The sequence below is a fragment of the Hemiscyllium ocellatum genome, chromosome 3, assembly GCF_020745735.1.
Source record: "Hemiscyllium ocellatum isolate sHemOce1 chromosome 3, sHemOce1.pat.X.cur, whole genome shotgun sequence".
NCBI lineage: Eukaryota > Metazoa > Chordata > Chondrichthyes > Orectolobiformes > Hemiscylliidae > Hemiscyllium > Hemiscyllium ocellatum.
The window spans coordinates 21657022-21684297 of record NC_083403.1 but is presented as its reverse complement, the minus strand read 5'-3'; the positions used below and the strand labels follow the sequence as shown (position 1 = coordinate 21684297).

General features: G+C 42.4%; 1 long non-coding RNA gene across 1 annotated transcript; it reads left to right on the top strand.

Annotated features, from left to right (window-relative positions):
- Nucleotides 1–1288: 1288 nt before the first annotated feature.
- LOC132836625 (uncharacterized) lies at nucleotides 1289–24420 on the top strand. Its single transcript, XR_009647384.1, has 3 exons — nucleotides 1289–1445; nucleotides 2661–2724; nucleotides 24348–24420. It is a non-coding gene; the product is annotated as an uncharacterized LOC132836625 (long non-coding RNA).
- Nucleotides 24421–27276: the final 2856 nt, after the last annotated feature.

Below are 27276 nucleotides of genomic sequence, written 5' to 3'. Positions count from 1 at the left end.
CATAAGTGGTTGGAGCAGAAGTAGATTATTCAGCCCATCGAGTCTACTTGACTATTCAATGAGATCACAGTTGATCTGATAATCCTCACCGCCTCTTTCCTGTCCTTTCCACATAATTCTTGATTCCCTGGTTAATTAAAATATGTCAACTTCAGCTTTGAATATACTTAATGATCTAGCCTCTACAGCCTTCTGTAGTAAAGAAATCCTCAAACTTATTACCATCTGAGAAAAGAAATGTTTCTTCACTTCTCTCTTAAATGGGTGATCCCTCGTTGTGAGATTATGCCCTCTGCTCCTAAATGTTTTGGTTTATTTGTCTGTGTTTTAAGATGGTGCCAAAGAGTGGCGACACGATACAACATTTTTTCACTATATTTTATAACAAAATACACATGACAATAAAATCAAATTAAATAGAAAACAAGCTTTTCACACCTACCATATCAAGATCCTGAAAATTCTTGTATCTTTTAATAAGGTTGCCCCTCATTCTTCTACATTTCAATGAGTACAGGTCCAACCTATTCAACCTTTCCTCAGAAGACAGTCACTCCATATCCTGGATCAGGACAGGCAGCATCCAAGGAGCAGGAAAATCAATGTTTCGGGCAAGAGCCCTTCATCAGGACCAGTACCACACTCACGGCTCTGATCTCCAGTATCTGCAGTCCTCACTTTCTCCATATCCTGGATCAGGCAAGTGAACTTTCTCTAGACTGCCTCCAATGCCAGTATATCTTCCTTTGGATAAGGGCCCCAAACTATTCACAGTATTCCAGCTGTGATCTGACTAGTATCTTATATAGTTTTAGCAGACTTCCCTATTTTTATACTCCATATCTTTTGGAATAAAGGCTAACATTCTACTTGCCTTCCCTATAACTCACTGAACTTGGATGCTAGCTTTTTGTGACTCATGCAGAAGGACTCCCAAATCCCAGCTTTCTGCAGACTTTCTCCATTTAAATAACATTCTATTCTTCCTGCCAAAGTACATAACCTCATATTTTCCCACAGAACATTATATGCCATTTGCCAAGGTTTTGCCCATATGGTAAACTCGTCTATATCCCACTGCAGACTCTTTGAGTTATGCTCATGACTTGGCTTATTTGGACTAGATATCCTCACACTTTTTTAATCTCTCTGGAGGTGAATCAAACAATATTTGTTGATAAATGGGCCAGATTTGTGTCATTGAACTGCTTTGTTTAAAAGATCTGTTCAACTTTTATTATTAACTAATGTTACAAATTTTTTTCTATTTTCATGGGATCTTGGTATTACTGGCAAGGCCAGCATTTTCTCTCCTCATTGCTTTTGAATGGAGTGGCTTACTACATCTTCACAGAGGGCAGTTAAGAGTCAACCATATTGCTGTGCAGCTGGACTGAAGTGCAAGGATCACAGCAATCCCTTCACGAAGAACATCAATTAACCAAGTGAGTTTTTATGACAATGAAAGTTTCTTAACACTGCCATTTAGTTCCAAATTTTATTAATTGAATTTAATCAGCTGAATTGGTGGAATTTGAATCGATGAGCCCAGATCAGCAGACTGGACCTCTGAATTACTATTCCAATGAGAGTGCACCACCTCCCCCTCAACGCAGCCAAAGCTAGTCCCAAAGATTACTTTGAGGAGTATTGTTGAACTTGTACAGTAACTTGCTTAAACAGAATGCTTAACATTAACTTAAAAAGATTCACACTTCTAGTGTTTTTCACCACAATCTACAGGAATAGATGGCCTTCACCCAGTAGCTAGTAATGTTAAGTCAAGATAAAATAGGTGTTTTACACTTGATAGGAGAAAGAATTGTGTATCTTGCTTTAGCTGGACCTCGAGAATGTATTAGATGGGTACATTGTGAATTATGTGAGCTTAAACACTTGCAGTTTATTGAAGAAAATTTGCATGAAACATAGAAACAAAGAAAGATATTCAGAACTAAGTTGACATACGTAATTAGCAAGTTAGGAAAAGCTTACCCAATGATTGATTTATTTGCTTGAATTTAGGAATATTGCCAGTGATTACACTTTGGATTTAATGAATAACTGTTGAAAGTTCTGCCAGAAGGAACCATCTGGTGTAGAATTATTACATCACCTTCATCTCAATTTGTCAGTGAAATTTGTGGTGTTGATCAAGCTTACGGAGAGAAATAAAGTGAATAAAAGCATAAGTGCAGATCTGAAAAGAGAAAATGCTGGAGAAATGCAGCAAGTCTGGCAGCAGACTACAAAAGAAAGTCACATCAGACGCAAAACATTAACTCTATTTCTCTCCACAGATGTTGCTAGAACTGCTGAGTTTCTCCAACATTTTCTTTTCTTTAATTTCAGATTTCCAGGATTTGCATTTTTTTTTTTTGCTTTTTACATAAGTACAGATAAGTAGACCCAAGAACAAGGAGGATCACAAAAAATGTCAGGATATGAAAAGTAAAAATGTATTAACTGTGAAACAGATTAAGGAAAGAATTGGAGGGTGATATTTATCAACTGCAAATAAATAGTCCATTAAGCTACGAGGTGATTGTAATCTTGATAGATGATGCCATAGTGCTACTGTTATTGGACTAGTAATTCAGTGATTAGTTCTGAGGAAAGGTCACTTGACTCAAAACATCAATTCTGATTTCTCTCCACAGATGCTGCCAGACCTGCCAAGCTTTTTCAGCAATTTCTGTTTTTGTTAATAATTCAATGATCCAGGTAATACTCTGGTTTCCAAGCTTTCATGGCGCATAGAGAAACATGAATTTAAAAACATCTGGAATTAAGGATTTAATGATGCTCCATGAAACCATTCTTGATTGTTGCAAAAACCTATTTGGCCTTTTAGGGGAGGGGCTCCAACCTACACCTAACTCCAGATGCTGAGAAATATGATTAACCTAGCAACCAGAGATGACAATGGTACACACAACCCTGCTGACCTTGCAAATTCTCCCGACTAACATTTGGGATCTCATACCCAAAGTGGGAGAGTTGTCTCACAGACTAGTGCCACAGTCTGACAGATACACTATGAAATCATACTTTACAAACAATGCCCAAGACAACAAACAGCACCATAACTTGGCAACCTCAGCAAAAAATAGCAGCATATTAATGCATAGTCAGGAGACAGATGTCCTGTTGAGGTGTCATTATCACTAATCCTCAATCACACAAAGCATCAGAGCATCACTGCCATTTCCTATTGATTATCACACACTATCCCTCCATGTAGATCAATAATAGGAGGAATCACTAGGTGTGTTAAGAGTTGCACTGGAGTAAGTTATTTCCAAGAATGATACCAGGAATGAGGAATTTCAGTTAGGAGCACAGATTGAAGACTTTGGGACAGTTCTCCCTGGGGAGAAGAAAGCTAAGATGAGAACTGAAAATGTGTTGCTGGTCAAAGCACAGCAGGCCAGGCAGCATCTCAGGAATAGAGAATTCGATGTTTCGAGCATAAGCCCTTCATCAGGAATGAGAGAGAGTAGCCAAGCAGGCTAAGATAAAAGGTAGGGAGGAGGGACTTGGGGGAGGGGCGATGGAGGTGGGATAGGTGGAAGGAGGTCAAGGTGAGGGTGATAGGCCGGAGTGGGATGGGGGCGGAGAGGTCAGGAAGAAGATTGCAGGTTAGGAGGGCGGTGCTGAGTTGAGGGAACCGACTGAGACAAGGTCGGGGGGAGGGGAAATGAGGAAACTGGAGAAATCTGAATTCATACCTTGTGGTTGGAGGGTTCCCAGGCGGAAGATGAGGCACTCCTCCTCCAGCCGTCGTGTTGTTATGTTCTGCCGGTGGAGGAGTCCAAGGACCTGCATGTCCTCGGTGGAGTGGGAGGGAGAGTTAAAGTGTTGAGCCACGGGGTGGTTGGGTTGGTTGGTCCGGGCGTCCCTGAGGTGTTCTCTGGAGCGTTCCGCAAGTAAGCGGCCTGTCTCACCAATATAGAGGAGGCCACATCGGGTGCAGCAGATGCAATAGATGATGTGTGTGGAGGTACAGGTGAACTTGTGGCAGATATGGAAGGATCCCTTGGGGCCTTGGAGGGAAGTGAGTGTGGAGGTGTGGGCGCAAGTTTTACATTTCCTGCGGTTGCAGGGGAAGGTGCCGGGGGTGGAGGTTGGGTTGGTGGGGGGTGTGGAGAACTGACCAACATTTCCAAAAACATTGGCGGACTGGAGAGAATAGATGGAAAGAAGCTGTTCTCCCTGGTAAAAGGAGCAAGAATGAAAGAGGATAGATTTAAAATGATGTGCAAAAGAAGCAAGAATGATGTGAGAAAAAATGTTTTCACATAGCGAGTAGTTAGGAAATGGAATGCACTGCCTGAAAATGTGGTGGAGGCACGTCCAATTGAGACATTCAAGTGGACATTGGATGATTATTTGAATAGAAATAGTGTGCAAGAGACTGGGGGTAAGGTAGCACATCAGCACTAGGTAAGTATGCTCATTTGAAGAGCAGGTACAGGATGTGTCAATGGCCTCCTTCTGTGCCAGTCTGTGGTTCTGTGAAATATGAAGAATGTACTCTGGGTAGGTGACTTTAATCACTATTACCAAGAGTGGCTCGGCAGCAGCATTACCAACTGAAGGTCATTGCTGCAAGGCTAGGTCTGCATCAGGTGATGATGGAACCAACAAGTGGGAAAAACATTCTTGACCTCATCCTTGCCAATCTGCCAGCTGCATGTGCTTTTGTCCATGACAGTATCAGCAAGTGACCACTTGATTGCCACAAATGCATGCCCTTCACTGTCAATGCACAGTAACAGAATATATATGATGTACAAAATGCATTGCAGAAATTCACCAAGCTTCCTTAAACTGCACCTTCCAAATTCATGACCATGACCATTTAGAGGGACAAAGGAAACAGACATTTGAGAACACCACCACCTGGAAGTTAGCCTTGAAGCCACTCATCATCCTGACTTGGATATATTGCTATTCCTTCAGTGTCTCTGGACCATAATCCTGGAACTTCCTCCCTAACTGCATTGTGAGCATATCATTGTCAAACAGAGTGTAGTGGCTCACAAAGCAGGTCATGACCACCTTCTCAAGGACAACTCGGGATGCTGCTCCAGCAGGAGAAGCGTGCATCCTCTGAATTTTTTCTTAAAATTTGACCAGAAAAGCAACACTGATCCAAATCTTGCAGTCCCAATCATAGGTAGCTCTGAGCAATGCAACTGAACGTTGATTTAACTGACACTTAAATCTGAAAGTTGAAGTTCATGGAAACTTGAGCAGATTGTAAATACTACAGTAGTAGGCTAACGATTTACTTTGGCTGTTCTTGTAAAGCTTGCTCAGCAGTGTGACAGGAAAGTGTAGGTATCAGCATACCTACACTCTCCACTATATCACACCTGGAACTCACAAAAAATGTTTCAATCTGCTCCCCAGGCTACTGCTATACCACCAGTTCCTCTATACTCCACCTGCTCAATTCTGTCAAATTTGCAGAAGAGTTGAGATGGGGTGGTGGAGTGAGGATGAGAAGTTGCAATTAATATTAAAGCAAATAAAACATTGAAAATAATTGAAATTCACTCACCAAAGTTCTACAGGCCACCAGTAATACAGAGGCATCCCCCACTTAACCACGCTGCCCCAATTCTTCTCGAACTTTGACAGGACTGAGCAACTGGAGTGCAGAGGAACATTAATATAGAGACGATCACAGAGTGTCTTCAGTTCTTGATATTAGAGGGGATTGGTTTTGCTGGGAATGCTTCACACCAGTAAGCCACTCCAGTCATCTTGGCAATAAATCCATTCCTCAGCAAGAAGACATTCTTGCTGCAGCTGGCAATCAAATTAGTGGTGCAGTTTTTTAACTGAGTGAGTGTCACAGATCTCCCTTTCACTACAAGCATGAATATAAAGGCCACAGTCCACAATTTCCCCCGTTCACTGGTTATCTATCAAACTTGAGCTGGCAACCTTTGCAGCAATTTCCATAGAAAAATGGAAAACACTTCATGTAATGAGACCTAGAACTCTGTGGGAAGCTAGGGAAGTGATTGTTGGGCCCCTTACTGAGATATTTGTACCATCGATAGTCACAGGTGAAGTGCCAGAAAACTGGAGGTTGACTAATGTGGTGCCACTATTTAAGAAAGGTAAGGAAAAGCCAGGGAACTATAAACTGGTGAGCCTGGTGGTGGTGGACAAGTTGTTGGAGGGAATCCTGAGACATAGGATGTACATGTATTTAGAAAGGCAAGGACTGATTAGGGATAATCAGCTTTGTGCATGGGAGATCACGTCTCACAAACTTGATTGAGGTTTTTGAAGAAGTAACAAAGAAGATTGATGAGGGCAGAGCAGTGGACATGATCTGTATGGACTTCAGTAAGGTGTTCGACAAGGTTCCTCATGAGAGACTGGTTAGGAAGGTTAAATCTCATGGAATACAGGGAGACCTAGCCATTTGGATACAGAACTGGCTCAAAGGTAGAAGACAGAGGGTGATGGTGGAGGATTGTTTTTCAGATTTGAGGCCTGTGACCAGTGGAGTGCCAGGTCCACTACTTTTTGTCATTTATATAAATGATTTGGATGTGAACATAAGAGGTACAGTTAGTAAGTTTGTAGATGACACCAAAATTGGAGGTGTAGCAGACAGCAAGAAGGCTACCTCAGAGTACAATGGGATCTTGATCAGATTGGCCAATGGGTCGAGGAGTGGCAGATGGAGATTAATTTGGATAAATGCAAGGTGCTGCATTTTGGAAATGAAAGTCTTAGCAGGACTTATTCACTTAATGGTAAGGTCCTAGTGAGTGTTGCTGAACAAAGAGACCTTGGAATGCAGTTTCATAGGTCCTTGAAAGTAGAATCGCATGTGGATAGGATAGTGAAGAATGTGTTTGGTATTCTTTCCTTTATGGTCAGAGTATTGAGTACAGGAGTTGGGAGGTCATGTTGCAGCTGTACAGGATGTTGATTAGATCATTTTTGGAATATTGCATGCAATTCTGGTCTCCTTTCTATCGGAAGGATCTTGTGAAACTTGAAAGGATTCAGGAAAGAATTACAAGGATGTTGCCACGGTTGGAGGATTTGACCTATCCATAGAGGTTGAATAGGCTGGGTCTATTTTCACTGGAGTGTCAGAGGCTGAGGGGTGACCTTATAGAGGTTTATAAAGTCATGAGGTGTATGGATAGGAGAAATAGACAAGGTCTTTTCCCTGGGGTGGCGGAATCCAGAACTAGAGAGCATAGGTTTGGGATGAGAGGGGAAAGATATAAAAGAGACCTAAGGGGCAATGTTTTCACACAGAGAGTGGTGCATGTATAGAATGAGCTGCCAGAGGAAGTGGTGGAGGCTGGTACAATTACAGTATTTAAAAGACATCTGGATGAGTGTGTGATTTGTAAGAGTTTAGAGGGATATGGGCCAAGTGCTGGCAAATAGGGTTAGGACATTTGGTCGGTATGGACGAGTTGGACCAAAGGGTCTGTTTCTATGCTGTACATCTCAATGACTGTACGACGCTATAACAGGATGATTTGATCACTTTGTATTTCTCAGTACAGTCAGTGTCAGGTCTAGGAGTGGGAGGCTTTATTTTGAATTCATAAAATCCATACAGAGCAGAAAGAGGACATTCAGCTCATCAAGTCTGCACCAGTCCTCTGAAAAGTGTTCCACCCAGACCCACGGATCCCCGAAACCCAACAGTTATTATGGCTAACTCACCTAGTCTGCACATCTTTGGACTATGGGAGGATCCGGAGTAAACCCATTCAGGGAGAATATGCAAAATCCACACAGACAATCACCCAAGGCTGGAATCAAATCCTGGTCCCTGGCATTGTGTGGCAGCAGTGCTAACCATTGTACGATCCTGCCACCACTGAATTGGTGGGAAACTATTCCGGTATTATGTTTATCTTTTTTTTAATAGGAGGTGGTAGTGTAGTGGTACTCTCACTGGACAAGTAACCTAAATCCCCAGGCTATTGCTTTGATAAAATTTGAATTCCATTAGAAATATATTTGATAATAAAAGCTGACCTAATGCTGACCATGTAGCCATTGGGAATTCTTATAAAAACCTATCTTGTTCACTCATGTTCAAGGCAATGGTAAGAAACTCACGGCAAGGAAAACTGCTGTCCTTATCTGGTTTAATTTACGTGTGACTCCAGACTTAAAGTAATTTGATTCTTAATTGTCCTCTGGGCAATTAGGGATGGGCAAATAATGCTCCATTAATTAATTTTACCCACGCAACATCAATAAAAAAGACAAAAATAACTTCACCACCAATTGTACAGAAATTAACTAATGGTTAGAAATACTTGGAAGTGATTGTAACTAAATATGTTATATTTATAGCATGATAGCATATATGTGGACCTCACCAACGTCGTTTGGAAAATATGTGAGTGCTTTAAATATTGACTTGTAAGGTCCAAATTGTGTATGATTCAAGCAGAAACATTTGGGTTGCTGCACAGTGTTGAGAGAATGTTGTTCATCATTATCAGTCATAATCTGATAGAGTAGGAAGGTTAGGAAGTCGTAATAGAGTAGGGAGGGTAGCTTATTATAGAGTCGTATAGACTCCTATGCATCATTGTTACAGGAGAAACAGCTTTGGAGTTTTGAGGGAAGCATCTTTCAATTGGCTTAAACTGAGACAATCTGATAAGCTGCTGTTCCATTCCACTCCATCCCTCCAATTACTTCACTTATAAATTCAATTCTTACAATATCTTTTAGATCACAGAGACAGAATAACTCACAAGCATTTCCATGACAACTGAAATTTCTAGAGGTTGCTCATGTTCTTTCTGATGAGACCGCATTCTGACACCCTGGTTCAATAGTCATACTGTTTGAAAATGAGAATTCTCCTGAATGATATATTTATCCTCTAACCAATACAGATTACTGAGATATCTTATTCATTTCCTGTTTCTGTGTGCTTTATTGTCCCAAGTTGATCAAGGCATTTGTCCTGCAACAGTGCCTAATTGATTTCCCCCTCATTCTCCTAAATTCCAATGAAGAATATTCCACTGAGTCTTTCCTCATAGGCCAACGCGCTATACTCAGGAATCAACCTAGTCAATTTCCTCTGCACCCCTTCCAGTGCCAGTACATCCTTTCTCAAGTAAGGAGACCAAAACTGTACATAGTTTTCCAGGTGTGGCCTCACCAGCACCCTATACAGCTGCAACATAACCTCTCTGCTTTTAAAATCACCCCTCTAGCAATAAAGGACAAAATTCCATTTGCCTTCTTAATTATCTGTTGTACCTGCAAACCAACTTTCTGCATTGATGCATAGGGACACCCAGGTCCCTCTGCTCAGCAACATGCTGCAATTTCTTACCATTCAAATAATCACCGTTATTATTGCTATTCCTATCAAAATGGATGACTTCACATTATCACAGTATAAATGCAAATAATTTCTTAGGTAGAAATTGTAGCTCGGTGGGTAGTATTAATTCCCAAAAAAAAACATGGCCTAGGATACTCTGAAAGCTTAAAATGCATAGTATTAGGAAAAAGAATCAAACCAGATTGAAACACTCCAATTTCCAAGTTTAACTGAGGTTGAGTGAGGGAGTGACCTACTATGGAATATTGTTTGGTCATTTAAATACTGTAATGGGATTGCACTATCCTCTATGCCAAGATTCCCCGTGGCATGAAGGACCGAATCAACAGAGACCAAGAGGAGCGGAAGAGTTTCCTCACGGCCCTACAAGCTGGACTGTAAACAGTCAATCCTCCCAGCCTGTCCACTCATATAAACTATCTGCTCGCCTCATCACCTCGTGGAAAACCCCGATCACCATCTGTTTCCTGGACCACCATCAGAAATCAACATCCTCCCCCCCACTGCCAGCCTGTGAGCATCAGATCTCCTTGCACACTGGGATCCCCAAGTCTTTGAACTACTACTTGGGCCACCAGCAAATTGACAATGAATAAATAAGATCAGAGTTGAAAGTATAGCTCAAAGATTGATGTCAAAGAAATTAGTTTTGATTCTTGGGCACTGGAACCTCTATCCAGGAAAGAGAGCTGTTTCTTTGGGCTGAGGTTTATTTGAACCAGGCTGTGTCCAATGCCCTGACGAACTGAATAACCAGGGCTGGAGAGACAAAGGGAGAATTTTAAAACAAACAGTGGCTGAGGAGAAGCAGTGTATGGGTCAGGAGGTGCAGAGTGTTTCAGGGAAGAGTAATTTAGCAAGTTACAGAAAGACCAAAGCAACAGTACAGGATAGAGGAGTGTGACAGAAAGAGATATAGTTTACAAAAATAAGAGTTCAGCAACAAAACAGGATCAGACCAGAGAAAAATGGCAAAAGGATAGGATTAAAAGCACAAAGGCTGTACTAATCATAAAGAAAGGAAAAGGCGGTGGAAAGCTCTGCTCATAAAGGATGAGATCAACACAGCAATAAGGAATGGCAGCAGCTCAGAAGATCAAAGTATAAAATCAATTTTGGTGAAGAAATGAAATAGCACAAATATTACCTTGCATTCTTTTAAACTCCAGTGAGTGTAGCCTACTATGCTTAGCTTTTCATCAAAGGTCTTTCACTCTTAATAAATCAGATGAACCAATCTGAACTGTTTCTAAAGCAATTGTTACTTTGTTCAACAGGTGACCAAAACTGTACACAGTACTCCAAATAGAGTCATAGAGATTTACAGCACGGAAATGTCCATGCTAACCAGATATCCCAACCCAATCTAGTCCCACCTGCCACTATCTGGCCCATATCCCTCCAAACTCTTCCTATTCATATACCCATCTTTTAAGTCTTTTAAGTGTTGCAATTGTACAAGCTTTCATCACTTCCTTTGGCAGCACATTCCACACACGCACCACCCTCTGTATGAAAAAGTTGCCCCTTAGGTCCCTTATAACTTTTTTCTGCTCTTGCTGTAAACCTACATCCTCCAGTACTGGACTCCCCCAACCCAGGGAAAAGATCTTGTCTATTTACCCTATCCATGCCCCTCATGATTTTGTAAAATTCTATAACGTCACCCCCAGCCTCCAATGCTCAGTGAAAAACAGACCCAGCCTATTCAGCCTTTTCCTGTAGCTCCAATCTTCCAACCCTAGCAACATCCTTGGAAACCTTTTCTGAGCACTTTCAAGTTTCACAACATCCTTCCAAAAGGAGGGAGTTCAGAATTGCACACAATATTCCAAAAGGGATCTAATCAATGTCCAGTACAGCCTCGACATGACCTTCCAAATCCTATAGTCAATGCTCTGACCAACAAAGGAAAGCATACCAAATGCTTTCTTCACTATCCTACTTACCTGTGACTCCACTTTCAAGCAAATATGAATCTGCACTCCAAGGTCTCTTTGTTCAGCAACACTCGCTAGGACCTTCCCATTATGCCCTGCTCTGATTTGCCTTTCCAAAATGCAGCACCTCACATTTATCTAAATTAAAATCAGAGGTAAACTTCTTTGCTGTCCACTACACCTCCAATTTTGGAGTCATCTGCAAACTTATTAACTATATCTCATATGTTCATATCCAAATCATTTACATAAATGATGAAAAGTAGTGGACCCAGCACCGATCCTTGTGGCACAACACTGGTCACAGACCTCCAGTCTGAAAAGCAACCCTCCACCACACCCTCTTTCTTCTACCTTTGAGCCAGTTCTGCATCCAAATGGCTAGTTCTCCCTGTATTCTATGAAAATCTGATCTTGCTAACCAGTCTCCCATGGGGAACCTTGTTGAACGTCTTCCTGAAGTCCATATAGATCACATCTACCGCTCTGCCCTCATCAATCCTCTTTGTTACTTCTTCAAAAAACTCAATCAAGATTGTGAGACATGATTTCCCACTCACAAAGCCACGTTGATTATCCCTAATCAGTCCTTGCCTTTCTAAATGCATGCAAATCCTGTTTCTCAGGTTTATCTCCAACAACCTGCCAAACATGATGGCAGGCTCACTTGTCGAGAGTTCCCCGGCTTCTCCTTACCACCTTTCTTCAATAGTGGCACCACGATAGCCAACCTCCAGTCTTCCGGCACCTCACCTGTGACTATTGATGACGCAAACACCTCAGCAAGGGGCCCAACAATCATTTCGCTAGCTTCAGACAGAGTTCTAGGGTACATCTGATCAGGTCCTGGGGATTTATCCACTTTTATGCGTGTTAAAGCATCCAGCACCGCCTCATCTATTAGATGGATATTTTTCAAGATTTCACCATCTATTTCCCCATATTCTATATCTTCCATGGCTTTCTCCACAGCAAACACTGATGCAAAATACTCGTTTAGTATCTTCCCCATCTCCTGCAGTTCCACACATAGGCTGCCTTGTTGATCTTTGAGGGGCTCTACTCTCTCCCTAGTTACCCTTTTGTCCTTAATATATTTATAAAATCCCTTTGAATTCTCCTTTATCCTATTTGCCAAAGATATCTCATGTACCCTTTTTGTCCTCCTGATTTCCCTCTTAAGTATACTCCTCCTGCCTTTATACTCTTCTAAGGATTCACACAATCATTGCTGTCTATACCTGACATATGCTTCTTTCTTTTTCTTAACAAAAACCTCAATTTCTCTAATCATCTCGCATTGCCTTTCACCCTAACAGGTATATGCTGTCTCTGGACTCTCGTTATCTCATTTCTGAAGGCTTCCCATTTTATTGCTATGCCTTTACCTGCAAACTTTTGCCCCCAATCAACCTTTGAAAGTTGTTGCCTAACATTGTCAAAATTGGCCTTCCTACAATTTGGAACTTCGACTTTTAGATCTGGTCTATCCTTTTCCATCATTATTTTAAAACTAATAGAATTGTGGTCGCTGGCCCCAAAGTGCTCCCCCACTGACACCTCAGTCACCTGCCCTGCCTTATTTCCCAAGAGTATGCCATGTTTTGCCACTTCTCTAGTAGGTACATCCAGATACTGAATCAGAAGATTTTCTTGTATGCACCTACCAAATTCCTCTCCATCTAAACCCTAAACACTATGGCAGTCACAATCCATGTTTGGGAAGTTAAAATTTCCACCATAACCACCCTATTATTCTTACAGATAACTGAGATATCCTTACAAATTTGTTTCTCAATTTCCTGGTTACAATTGGTGGGGGGGGGTCTATAGTGTAATCCCAAGGAGGCGATCATCCCTTTCCTAATTCTGAGTTCCACCCAAATAACTTCCCTGGATGTATTCCCAGGAACATCCTCCCCAAATACAGCCATAATGTTATCCCTTATCAAAAACGCCACTCCCCCTACTTTCTTGCCCCCCTTTCTGTCTTTCCTTTAGCATTTGTATCCTAGAAAATTAAGTTGCCTGTCCTGCCCATCCCTGAGCCATGTTTCTGTAATTGCTATGATATCCCAGTCCCATGTTCCTAACCATGCCTTGAGTTCATCTGCCTTTCCTGTTGGGCCTCTTGCATTGAAATAAATGCAGTTTAATTTATCAATCCTACCTTGTTCTCTGCCTTGTTCCTTCCTGCCCTGATTGTTTCACTGACTCCTTTTTCCACCTGTACCAGTCTCAGATTGATCTCCTTCCTCATTATTTCCCTGCATCCTAGCCCCCGCCTTACCAGTTTAAATCCTCCTGAGCAGCTATGGCAAAATTCCCTGCCAGTACGTTATTCCCCTTCCAATTTAGGTGCAATCCATCTTTCTTGTATAGGTCACTTCTAACCCAGAAGAGATTCCAATGATCCAAAATTGTGAACCCTCTCCCCTGCACCAGCTCCTCAGCCAAACAATCATCTGCCTTATCCTCCTATTTCTACCCTCACTAACTCATAACACTGGGAGTAATGTAGATATTACTATCTTCGAGGATCTCCTTTTTTAAATTCCTGCCTAGCTTTCTATATTCTCCCTTCTGAATATTATCCTTTTCCCTTCCTATGTCATTAGTTCTAATGGGTACAATGACGTCCTGGTGGTTCTTCTTCCCTTGAGAACATTCTGCATCCTCTCTGAGATATCCTTAATCCTGGCACCAGGGAAGCAACATACCATTCTGATTGTTTCACTGCTGGCCACAGAAACGTCCGTCTGTGTCTGACTAGAGAGTCCCCTAACACAATCGATCGCTTGGAACCCGATGTACCCTTCATTACATTAGACCCTTTCTTGATACCAGAAACTTGACTGTTCATGCTACATTCACCTGAGAGTCCATCACCCGTACATTTTCCAAAGCAGCATACTTGTTCGAGATAGGGATAGCCACTACCTGTGTATCTCTCTTACCTTTCCTGGCATTAACCCATTCACCTGACTGTATCTGCGGCATTTCCCCCTTCCTATAATTGCCATCCATCACACCCTCTAGCTCCTGCAAATTCCTTATTGCCTATGACTGCTGCTCCAACCGATCCATGTGATCTGACAGGATCACAACCAAAGAAACTACCTGCAGACATAATCATCAGTAACATGGAAACTCTCCCTAACCTTGCACATTTGACAGAAAGAGCACATCATCTTACTAAAGGCCATCTTTGCTCCTTCACAATCTACAGACCGAGAAAATAGCACCATCTTGTTGTTCATAAAAACACTGCTCTAGATGAACTTAATACTTATGGCTTATATTTTCAAAATTTAATGAAGAGACAGATCTCAAAAAAACACAATCAAGAAAGAACCCACTCTACTCACTATTGTAGGTTTACAGCAAGGCTTTACTTAAAAACTATGCACTTATCTGTTCCTGTGCTGTGAGCTCTCCCACACAGGTTCCTCCAAGGTCAGCTGTGAATTCCACTGTTTGTTATTTTTTGCTAGATGCACTCTGATGTCCAGGGATACTTGAACTCAAACAGAAAAGGCAGTAACTGTGCAAATTCACTGCTGTGTCCTACAGCAGTATAGATTTCTTTCTCTGACCATGCCTTTCTTTCTCCTTTTAAAAATGCCGGTGTTTTGATCTTTTGTCCCCAAAAGTTCCAAAACAATGCTACAGTATATAAAACAGTAACTGCTGCTCCTGGGATTCAAGGAAATCTCTTCCAAAACTTATGAAATTTCAAAAAAGGAGCAGCTCTTACAGCCACAATTTTTTCCCGCACTCCATCCTGGATTACCCAGCATCCTTCTCAGGATTACCCAGAATCCTTTTGTTTGATACAATTCACTAGTTTAGTGGAAGAATAATCTACACACATCAAAACAGCACTAAAATTCATATACCACATCATTCATTTGTGTGATAGACAGAATGTCATTTTGGCTTGATGGTAACACCCTATTAGATGGCAAACACCACTTATGTTACATCTATATAGCAGCAGTGTGAACTAGCCAGCTTCATTTGTTATAGAATCATAGGGTCATAGAGACAGACAGCAAGGAAACAGATCCTTTAGTCCACCTCACCCATAATTTAGATATCCTAAATTAATCTACTCCCATTTATCAGCATTTGGCCCAAATTCCTCTAAACCCTTCTTATTCATATACCCATCCAGATCCATTTTAAATGTTGCAATTGTACCAACTTCCACCACTTCTGTAGGCAGCTCATTCCATTTCAGCACCACCCTCTGCATGAAAAAGTTATCCCTGAGGTCCCTTTTAAATATTTCCCCTCTCACCTTAAACCTATGACTTGCCCACCACGAGGAAAAGACCTTGGCCATTCATCTTTACCATTCTCCTCATGATTTAAAAATTTCTATAAAGTCACCCCTCAACCTCTGATGCTCCAGGGAAAATAGCCCCACCTATTCATCCTCTGCCAGTAGCTCAAATTTTTCAACCCTCGCAACCATCTTTGTAAATCTTTTCTGAACTCTTTCAAGTTTAACACAATCTTTCCCAAGGCATACAGACCAGAATTTAACACAATATTCCAAAAGTGGCCAATGTCTTGTACAGCCACAACATGATCTCCCAACTCCTATATGCAATCTACTGGCCAATAAAGGCAAGCATACCAAATGCTTTCCTCGCCTTCCTATCCACCTGCGACTCCACTTTCAAGGAACCTGCACTCCAAGGTCTCTTTGTTCATCAACTCTCCCCAGGACCCTACCATTAATTGTATAGGTCCTGCCTTGATTTGGAGTAAGGCAAATTTTAAGGGTATGAGACAAGAACTTACAAAATTTAATTGGAGTAGACTGTTTGCAGATAAAAGGACATCTGACAAGTGAGACACTTTCAACGGTGTGATGACGAGAGTTGAGAGGCATCTTTTTCCTGTCTGGATGAATGAAGAAACTGAGGTTCTAGTCAATAATAAAAGAGGATCTTATTTTAGAAATAGACAACTTGGTTAATTGAATCTCTTAATCAATATAAGAGCGTCAGAGGATTCTTCTAAACGAAATCAGGAACGTGAAGAGGGGATATAAAATAACATTGGATTATCCTTACCCTTATCTGCCAAAGAGATTCTACAAATAAATTAGGAGAAAGAGGGTAACTAGAGAGAGGGTAGGCCCCTTAAAGGTCAAGGAGGTCACCTTTGCGTTGAACCTCAGGAGGTGAGAAAGATACTAAATAAGTATTTTGTGTCAGTTTTTATTGTGGAGAAAGAAATGGAGTTGAGAGAATACAGAGAAATAAATCTTGATGTTTTAAAAACAGTTCACACTATCTAAGAGGAAATTTGGGAGGTCTCAGAGGTTATAAAGATGAATAAATCTCCGGGACCTAATCTAATGCACCTAGAATGTTTTGGGCAGTAAGGAAGGACATTGCGAGACCCCTTGCAGAAATATTTGCATCATCTATAACTACAGGTGAGGTGCCTGATGACTGGAGGGTGGCTAATATTGTACATTTGTTTGAGGAGGTTATAAGGAAAACCCAGGACTCTGAAGACCTGTGGTCTGACTTCGATTGTGGGTCATTTGTTGGAGGTGATTTTAAAAGATGGGATTTGTGGACATTTAGAGAGGCAAAGATTAATTAGGGATAGTCAGCATGATTTTGTGTGAGGAAAACTGTGTCTCTCAAATTTAATTGAGTTTATTGAGAAAGTTACCGAAACAATTGATGAGGACAGAGCAGTAGATGCTGTTTACTTGGGACTTTTGCAAAGCCTTTGACAAGGTTCTGCACAGTAGACTAATTAGTAAAGTTAAAAAGTGCGGTGCTGGAAAAGCACAGCCAGTCAGGCAGCATCTGAGGAGCAGAAGAGTCAACATTTTGAGCATAAGCTCTTCATCAGGAATGTGCTTTGGGTGGGGGATGGTGGGGGTCCAAGGGGGCTGAGAAATAAATGGGAGGGAGTTGGGGCTTGGGGGGGGGGAAAGATAGCTAGGAATGCAATAAGTGGATAAGGTAGGGGTGATGGTGACAGGTCGGAGTGGAGGGTGGAACGGATGGGGAGGAAGGAAGATGGACAGGTAGGACATTCAAGAGGGCAGTGCCAAGTTGGAGGGTTGGATCTGAGATAAGGTGCAGGGAGGGGAGATGAGGAAACTGGTGATATTGACATTGATTTCGTGTGGTTAGAGGGTCCCAAGGCAGAAGATGAAATGATCTTCCTCCAATCGTCAGGTGGCTAAGATTTGGCGGTGGAGGAGGCCCAGGATGTGCATGTCCTTGGTGGAGTTTCGGGTTGGCGGGGTGGGGTGTTGAAGTGATCGGCCACAGGACTTTGGGGTTGTTTAGTGCGTGTGTCCCAGAGGTGTTCTCTGAAACATTCCACAAGTTGGAGTCCTGTCTCCCCAATGAAGATGAGATGACATCGAGAGGGGTTTGGAGGTGCAGGAAAATCTCTGCCTGATATGAAAGGATCCTTTTGCACCTTAGACAGAGGTGAGGGGTGATCTGTGGGCACAGGTTTTACACCTCTTGTGATGGCAAGGGAAGGTGCCAGGAGTGAAGGCTGCGTTGTAAGGGGGTGTGGATCTAACAAGGGATTCACAGAGGGAATGGTCTCTGTGAAATGCTGAAAGGGGTGGGGAGGGAAACATATAGAATTCCTACAATGTGGAAACGGATCCTTTGGCCCAACAAGTCCACACTGACCCTCCGAAGAATAAGCCACCCAGACCTATTCCCCATCCTATATTTAGCCCTCACTACCTGTCCTTCTTCCTTCCCAACTATCCATTTCATCCTCCACTCCAACCTATCACCATCAAACCACACTTAATCCACTTATCGCATTCCTAGCTATCTTTGCGCCAACCACACCCCTCTCAGCCCCCTTGGACCACCAACTCCACATATTCATGATGAAGGGCTTATGCCCGAAACGTTGACCCTCCTGCTTCTTGAAAGCTGCCTGACCTGCTGTGCTTTTCCAGTGCCACTCTCTTTACCTCTGGTCTCCAGCATTTGCAGTCCTCACTTTCTCCTAATTAGTAAAGTTAGGACACATGGGATTCAGGGTGAGCTTGCCAGTTGGGTAGATAATTGTCAGGGGTCAGAGATTGGTAGTGGAGGGTTGCTTTTCAGACTGGACGCCTGTCACTAGTGATGTTCTGCAGGGATCAGTTCTGAGCCCTCTTTTGTTTGTCATTTATATAAATGATTTGGATGAGAATATAGAGGGCATTGTTAGTACGTTTGCAAATGACATGAAAATTGGTGGCACAGTAGGCAGTGAAGAAGGTTTTCTAAGATTACAAAGGGATCTTGATCAAATGGATCAATGGCTGAATGGTTACCACTACTGCATCAGCGCCAGGAATCCAGGTTCGATCCCAGCCTCGGGCGACTGTCTGCGTGGAGTTTGCACATTCTCCCTGTGTCTGCGTGGGTTTCCTCCCACAGTCCAAAGATGTACAGGTCAGTGAATTGGCCATGTTAAATTGCCCGTAGTGTCAGGAGCATTAGTCAGAGGGAAATGGGTCTGCGTGGGTTACTCTTCGGAGGGTCGGTGTGGACTTGTTGGGGCTGAAGGGCCTGTTTCCACACTGTAGGGGAATCTAATCTGTTGCAGAACAGAGGGCCCTAGGATGTCAGATACATATTTCTTTGAAGTTTGCATCACATATAGACACGATGGTTAAAGAGGTGTTTGGCACGCTTGTCTTCATTGCTCGGTAGTTTGAGTATAGGAATTCATAGAACATAGAAAAATACAGCGCAGTACAGGCCCTTCGGCCCTCGATGTTGCGCCGACCAAATCCTACCTAACCTACACTAGCCCAATAACCTCCATATGCTTATCCAATGCCCGCTTAAATGACCATAAAGAGGGAGAGTTCACCACTGCTACTGGCAGGGCATTCCATGAACTCACAACCCGCTGCGTAAAGAATCTACCCCTAACATCTGTCCTATACCTACCACCCTTTAATTTAAAGCTGTGTCCCCTAGTAACAGCTGACTCCATTAGCGGTAAAAGGTTCTCAGTGTCTACCCTATCTAAACCCCTAATCATCTTGTACACCTCTATCAAATCTCCCCTAAACCTTCTTTTCTCCAATGAGAACAGCCCCAAGTGCCTCAGCCTTTCCTCATACGATCTTCCTACCATGCCAAGCAACATCCTGGTAAACCTCCTCTGCACTCGTTCCAATGCCTCCACATCCTTCCTATAGTATGGCGACAAAAACTGCACACAATACTCCAGATGAGGCCACACCAGAGTCTTATACAACTGCAACATGACCTCTGGAATCCGGAACTCAATTCCTCTACCAATAAAGCCCAGTACACCATATGCCTTCCTCACAGCACTATTTACCTGGGTGGCAACTTTCAGAGATCTGTGTACATGGACACCAAGATCCCTCTGCTCATCCACACTACCAAGTAGCCTACCATTAGCCCAGTAATCCATCTTCTTGTTACTCCTACCAAAGTGAATGACTTCACACTTAGCTACATTGAATTCCATCTGCCACCTTTCTGCCCAGCTCTGCAACTTATCTATATCCCGCTGTAACCTGCCACATCCTTCTTCACTGTCCATAACTCCACCGACCTTTGTGTCATCCGCAAACTTGCTCACCCAGCTTTCAAGCCCCTCCTCTAGATCATTTATAAAGATGACAAACAGCAACGGTCCCAAAACAGATCCCTGTGGTACACCGCTAGTAACTGCACTCCAAGATGAACCTAGTCCATCAACTACTATCCTCTGTCTCCTTCCAGCCAGCCAATTCCTAATCCAAACCTCTAATGCACCCTCAATGCCATACCTTCGTAGTTTTTGCATTAGCCTACCATGGGGTACCTTATCGAACGCCTTGCTAAAATCCATATACACCACATCTACTGCTTTACCCTCATCCACCTCCTTAGTCACCTTCTCAAAGAACTCAATAAGGTTTGTGAGGCACGACCTGCCCTTCACAAAACCATGCTGACTATCCTTGATCACATTATTCCTATCCAGATGTTCATAAATCTTATCCCTTACAATTCTCTCTAAGACTTTGCCCACAACAGAAGTGAGACTCACTGGCCTATAGTTACTCGGGCTGTCCCTACTCCCCTTCTTGAACAAGGGGACCACATTCGCTATCCTCCAGTCTTCTGGTACTATTCCCGTTGACAATGACGACATAAAAATCAAGGCCAATGGCTCTGCTATCTCCTCCCTAGCTTCCCAGAGGATCCTAGGGTAAATGCCGTCAGGCCCAGGAGACTTATCTATTTTCATCCTTTCCAGTATTCCCAAAACCTCCTCCCTACATACTTCAAGGCCATCCATTCTAATCACTTGTGACTCAATATCCACACCAGCAACAGAGTCCCGTTCCTGAGTGAATACTGATGAAAAGTATTGATTTAGTGTCTCACCAATCTCCTCCGCCTCCACGCACAACTTCCCACTACTATCCTTGACTGGACCGATACCTACCCTAGTCATCCTTTTATTCCTGACATACCTATAGAAAGCCTTTGGGTTTTCCCTAATCCTACCAACTAAGGACTTTTCATGTCCCCTTCTCGCTGCTCTTAGCTCTCTCTTCAGATCCTTCCTGGCTACCTTATAACTCTCAATCGCCCCAATTGAACCTTCACGCCTCATCCTTACATAGGCCGCCCTCTTCCCTTTCACAAGGGATTCCAATTCCCTATTAAACCACGGCTCCCTCACAAGACCCTTTACTCCCTGCCTGACTGGTACATACTTATCAAGGACACTCAATAGGTGTTCCTTGAACAATCTCCACATATCATCAGTGTTCTTCTCCTGAAGCCTGTTTTTCCAATCCACGCATCCTAAGTAATGCCTCACCGCATCATAATTTCCCTGCCCCCAGCTATAACTCTTGCCCTGCAGTGCACACTTATCCCTCTCCATCACTAAAGTAAAAGTCACCGAGTTGTGGTCACTGTCCCCGAAGTGCTCACCTATCTCCAAGTCTAACACCTGGCCTGGTTCATTACCTAGAACCAAATCCAGTATAGCCTCACCTCTTGTTGGCCTGTCTACATATTGTGTCAGGAAACCCTCCTGCACACATTGGACAAACACCAACCCATCTAACGAACTCGAGCTATAGCTTTCCCAGTCAATATCTGGGAAGTTAAAGTCCCCCATAACAACCACCCTGCTACTTTCACTCTTCTGAATCATCCTCGCAATACTACCTTCTACTTCTCTCGGACTATTGGGAGGCCTGTAGAAAACACCTAACAGGGTGACCTCACCTTTCCTATTTCTAACCTCAGCCCAAACTACCTCATATGGCAAATCTTCCTCCATCGTCCTTTCCACCGCTGTAATGCTATCCTTGACAAGCAATGCCACACCTCCCCCTCTTTTACCCCCATGTCTGACCCTACTAAAACATTAAAACCCTGGAACCTGCAACAGCCATTCCTGCCCCTGTTCTACCCACGTCTCTGTAATGGCCACAACATCGAAGTCCCAGGTACAAACCCACGTTGCAAGCTCACCTACCTTATTTCTTATACTTCTGGCATTGAAGTATACACACTTCAAGCCACCTTTCTGTTTACAGGCACCCTCCTTTGAAATCGATGCCTTGTTCCTAACCTCCCTACACTCAAGGTCCTGTACCCTGAAGCTACAGTCCAGGTTCCCATGCCCCTGCAGAGTTAGTTTAAACCCTCCCAAAGAGCACTAGCAAACCTCCCCCCAAGGATACTGGTGCCCCTCAGGTTCAGGTGCAGACCATCCTGTTTATAGAGGTCCCACCTTCCCCAGAAAGAACCCCAGTCGTCCAGAAACCGGAATCCCTCCCTCCTGCACCATGCCTGTAGCCACGCATTTAACTGCTCTCTCTCCCTATTCCTCGACTCTCTATCACGTGGCACGGGTAACAAACCAGAGACAACAACTCTGTTTGTTCTAGCTCTGAGCTTCCAACCTAGCTCCCTGAAAGCCTGCCTGACATTCTCACCCCTCTTCCTACCTATGTCGTTGGTGCCAACGTGGACCACGATCTGGGGCTGCTCCCCCTCCCCCTTAAGGACCCGGAAAACACGATCAGAGACATCACGTACCCTTGCACCTGGGAGGCAACATACCAATCATGAGTCTCTGTCGCCCCCACAAAACCGCCTATCTGTGCCCCTCACTATTGAGTCTCCAAGAACTATCGCTCTAACTTTCTCCACCCTTCCCTTCTGAGCAACGGGGCCAGGCTCCGTGCCAGAGGCCTGAACCTCGTTGCTTACCCCTGATAAGCCATCCCCCCCACAAGTATCCAAAACGGTATACTTGTTCTTGAGGGGAATGACCGCAGGGGGTCCCTGCACTGGCTGGTTCCTCCCACTCCCCCTCACTGTCACCCATCTGTCTATAACTTTCGGTGTAACTACTTCCCTAAAGCTCTGATCTATGACCACCTCTGCCTCCCGAATGATCTGCAGTTCATCCAACTCCAGCTCCAGTTCCCTAACACGGTCTTGGAGGAGCTGGAGATGGATGCACTTCTTGCAAGTGTAATCAGCAGGGATGCTAATGGCTTCCCTCACCTCATACATGTTACAAGAGGAACATTGCACTGCCTGCACGGCCATCACTCTAAAAGTAAGCTTTAAAACTAAATCTAAAGAAACAAACAAGCAAAATGCAGCACTTACCTGCTTGCCACAACGGGTCTTATTATTAGGTTAGAGGAGGAGGGCGGGTGGGAGGCTCTACCCCTGTAGTGCCTCGGGTTCCTCGCCTGCGCGCTTATATAAGAAAAAACCCTACCCAGGTAACCTAGCACGGCACCAGCTTCCGGGTCCGCTAGGCGCTTAAAAAAACTTTAAAACTTTTAGCTGTTTGAAAAAAAGCACGAACTGGACTTACCCCGCGACTACAAAAACACCACCAGACAGCCGTTACTTGGTCCGCCGAGAGAGTGAGGCCGAAGGCTCGGAGCTGCGCGCTTATATAAGAAAAAAACCCTACCCAGGTAACCTAGCACGGCACCAGCTTCCGGGTCCGCTAGGCGCTTAAAAAAAACTTAAACTTTTAGCTGTTTGAAAAAGAAGTCATGCTGAGGTTGTACAGGACATTGGTGAGGCCTCTTCTGAAGTACTGTGTCCAGTTTTAGTTTTAGGAAGGATATTATTAACTGCAAGAATGCTCAGAAGAGATTTACCAGGATGTTGCCGGTTATGGAAGGTTTTAGTTATAAAGGAAGGTTGGATAAGCTAGGATGTTCCTTCTCTGCAGTTTAGGAGGTTGAGAGGTGACTTATAGAAGTTTATAAAAAATGAGGTGTTTGGATAGAGCTAATGGTGGCTGTCTTTTCCCTAAGATGGGGGATTTCAAGACTAGGGAGCAGTCTTATGACCTTCTGATACTGTAGTGAGTTTACCATACCTTTACAAATGAATCAAAACCCATGTAACACTCATTCAAACTCCAAACCCTAAAATAAATTGTATACACACATACATATATAAATTATGTACCTCATGTCACACGGACCTGCATTACTTTCAACCGTTCATATCAATAAAGATATTAATCATCTCCAATTAGCCCTTGACTACATGGTGTGCAAAATTAAATATAACTTGTGCAAAAATTACACTGACAACCAATTGTCACTCAGGCTCACACTGTGATCCACTTGCATGTACTGGAAACTACATACATTACATGCTCTTTGTAAGCAGAAACATGCTCTCCGCCGGTTTCAACTTGGCAAATGAGGTGGCTGGTTCATTTCTGACAGCCAAGTACCTGAGTTAAAATTTTAACAAAGCTTGGTATTTAACTGTCAGTCATCATCTAACTGACTTAACTGTCCACTTGCCAAACAATCAGCATTCTCCTGTCTTTCAGTATAAAGGTTGTTTTCACCTCACAGCGGTAGTTCTCATGAATATCCTGATAATATCCTAAAAAGGTTTGCCATTATTTGTAAATCAATGAAGATCAGTTATGGTGGACAGGTTGGCTGTAATTTTTCAAAATCCCTTACATTCTAGAAGGAGTGCAAGATATTAGAAAAATACAAACGTACTGCCCCTATTCAAGAAAGACGGAAAACCAAAATTATAGGAAGGTTACATGAACATGTATGAAAGGAGAAATGCTGAGATCCATTATTAAGGAAATGTTATAACCAGGTGAGGAGAAGTCGTGGTTCCTCTCTTTCTTCCAACCCCACTTGTCACAATAAATACCTGTTTTATTATTTCCTTTTTAGCATGTAGTTGCCAAACTTCACCTAATTTCGAAAACCAGATAAAAAAAAAATTGAGGACTACCAATTTCAAGGATTTCTTGAGTGAAAGAGAGTGGAGTTTTATTATCCGAAAAGAAGACAACAAACACATGCATGACACAAGTAATGAGCTTAAAGAGAAGCCTCTCTTCTTAAAGAGAAGATCACTCTCACCTCATCACTGGAATTCAGTGTTTTTGTTCGTTTGGATTAAATTTGAGAGGCTTGGAGCAAGAGGTGTTGGCAAAACTAAAACTAAGCAGGTTATTGGTAAGTAAGTGCATGTTGGTAGCACTGTCAATGATACCTTCATCACTTAGCTAATGTTTGAGAGTAGATTGTTGAGATAATAATTAGCAAGATTGGATTTTTCTTGCTTTTTGCGCACAAAACATAACCAGACAATTTTCCAGCCTGTCAAGTAGATGTCAATGTTGTAGCTGTATTGGAACAACTAGTTGCACCTATAGGATACTAGTCTGAAAAACACCTGCAGCAATGTCTATGGACTCACAGCATTGGCCTGCAAAAGTAGCACAATCATTCTCGGTGCTCGGAATGACTCCAGGCAACAACTGACAACATTTTTACCAATTATTACCACAACTGTTACAGCTCAACTTCAGCCATATCACCTATTTAGCTGTCAGATCACCAGATGATTAACCAATTCCTGAATAAGGTTACATGAGTCAAGAACCTTAGTAACGTCCTGAACTCCTAAACCATAGTCTAATATTGAAAGAATCCATCTATTTATGGAAAGCTACCCTGAATAGACACATACTGGAATTAGCTACATTTTTGTAAGTTGAAATGAATATAGATTTGTAAACTTGTCACGTTCTTACCTAACACATAAAGTCTTCATTTCCTCTTTTCTGAAAATATCGTTTAGGCAATATTACACAATGGCAGGAATGTCTTTAATTTATATACAACACATTCTTGATATTACTTGAGGCGTATGATGCACATGCCTCAGCATGTTCACTAGGTAACATTTCATTTTAGCAGTAACATAGAATTTACTTGCCGATCATTTTGATAAATACGTCAATGATTCTCAAACTTTTAAACTTTGCAAGTTTTACATCATCATATTTAAAATAAGCATGCAATTATAACTTGGATTATTTATTGAGTGAAGAGAATTCGTCAGTAATGTAGTCATGAATGCCCTCCTTAGTAAACAGTTTGCTATTACCATACATTTATTTAAGCAGTTAATTTTATTAGACTTTTCTTTAGGACGATTTATTTCTCCCTTAGAGTTTGTCCTCTGTTCAATGTGCCATTCCAATGCTGACAAGGTAGGAGGCTATCTCCAATGTTTATCTAGACACTGCACTTTGATCAACAACTGGATAGTACATACCAGCAGTTTAAAATACATCCTGCTCCAGTTAACTCAGATTCCTTTTACAATAGTGCTGTCTAATTCTAGTGTTCATCACCAAACATGTGGCACATTTAGAATCCAGTTATGACCAATTTGATTAATTAATAAATAATTAGTAAAAGAAACTGAAGTTTGACATATTAACTGAATATTTACTCTTACAAAATATGCAGGTGAATATTAACCTCGGTATTGTTAGTAAAGGCTGTATTTGTTGGCATCTACTCCATCAGAAAGAAACACACTAACTAATGCTAAACACTCCAGCAGGATAGTTATGGGAATGGGGAAGGAACACCTAACAGTGTTCCGGATAGAAGACAAGATTGGTCTCAGTAACCACTATTATGAAATCAAAGGATCATAAAATCAAAGTACAATCATTGAACAAAAAACTGGAAGCTGCACTGAGATAAACATTGTTTGATAAACTTGCGAGAAGTTCGAACTTTAATGAGAGACTGCACGAATGGCAATGGATGTTTGTTGAGTAAAAATACACATGAAGTATGGCAGGACCAGGCACACCAGACTGATTCCTCAGATGTCAGGACTGATGTATGAAGAAAGATTGGATCAGTTAGAACTATATTCATTGAAGTATGAAAGAATGAGGGGGTATACCATAAATTCCCATAAAATACTAACAGGACTAGATAGGGTAAAAGCAGAAAGAATGTTCCTGATAACCGGGAGTCCAGAACCAGGAGTCACAGTTTAAAAATAAGGGTAAACCATTTATAACTGAGATGAGAAGAAACTCCCCACCCAGAGAGTGATGGGTCCGTGGAGTTCTCAGTAACAGAAAACAGTTGAGACCAAACATTGAATGCTTCAAGAAGGAGTTAGATATAATTTTTAGTGTTAAAAAAGGTCAAAGAGTCTGGGTTGACAGCAGATTCCAGGCACTGAGCTGAATGATCAGCCCTGATCATATTGAATGGCAGAACAGGCTAAAAGGGCTAAATTTCCTGTTCCTGTTTCAATTCCTATTTTCTATATTTCTAGAAAACTAGCCACCAGGATATATGGACATCAACTAGCCACAAAAAGACATGACCCACTCTCACTAGTATCCTAACATACAGATCAGGAAGGACACCACTTTGACTGGGACAACACATCCATCCTAGGACAAGCCAAATAGGGAAAAACATGAGAATTCCTAGAAGCATGGCATTCCAACCAGAACTCTATCAACAAACACATCGATTTTTATCCCATCTACCACCCTTTGAGAAAAAGAACATGAAATGACATCACCACAGCAACTAACATCACCAACCCA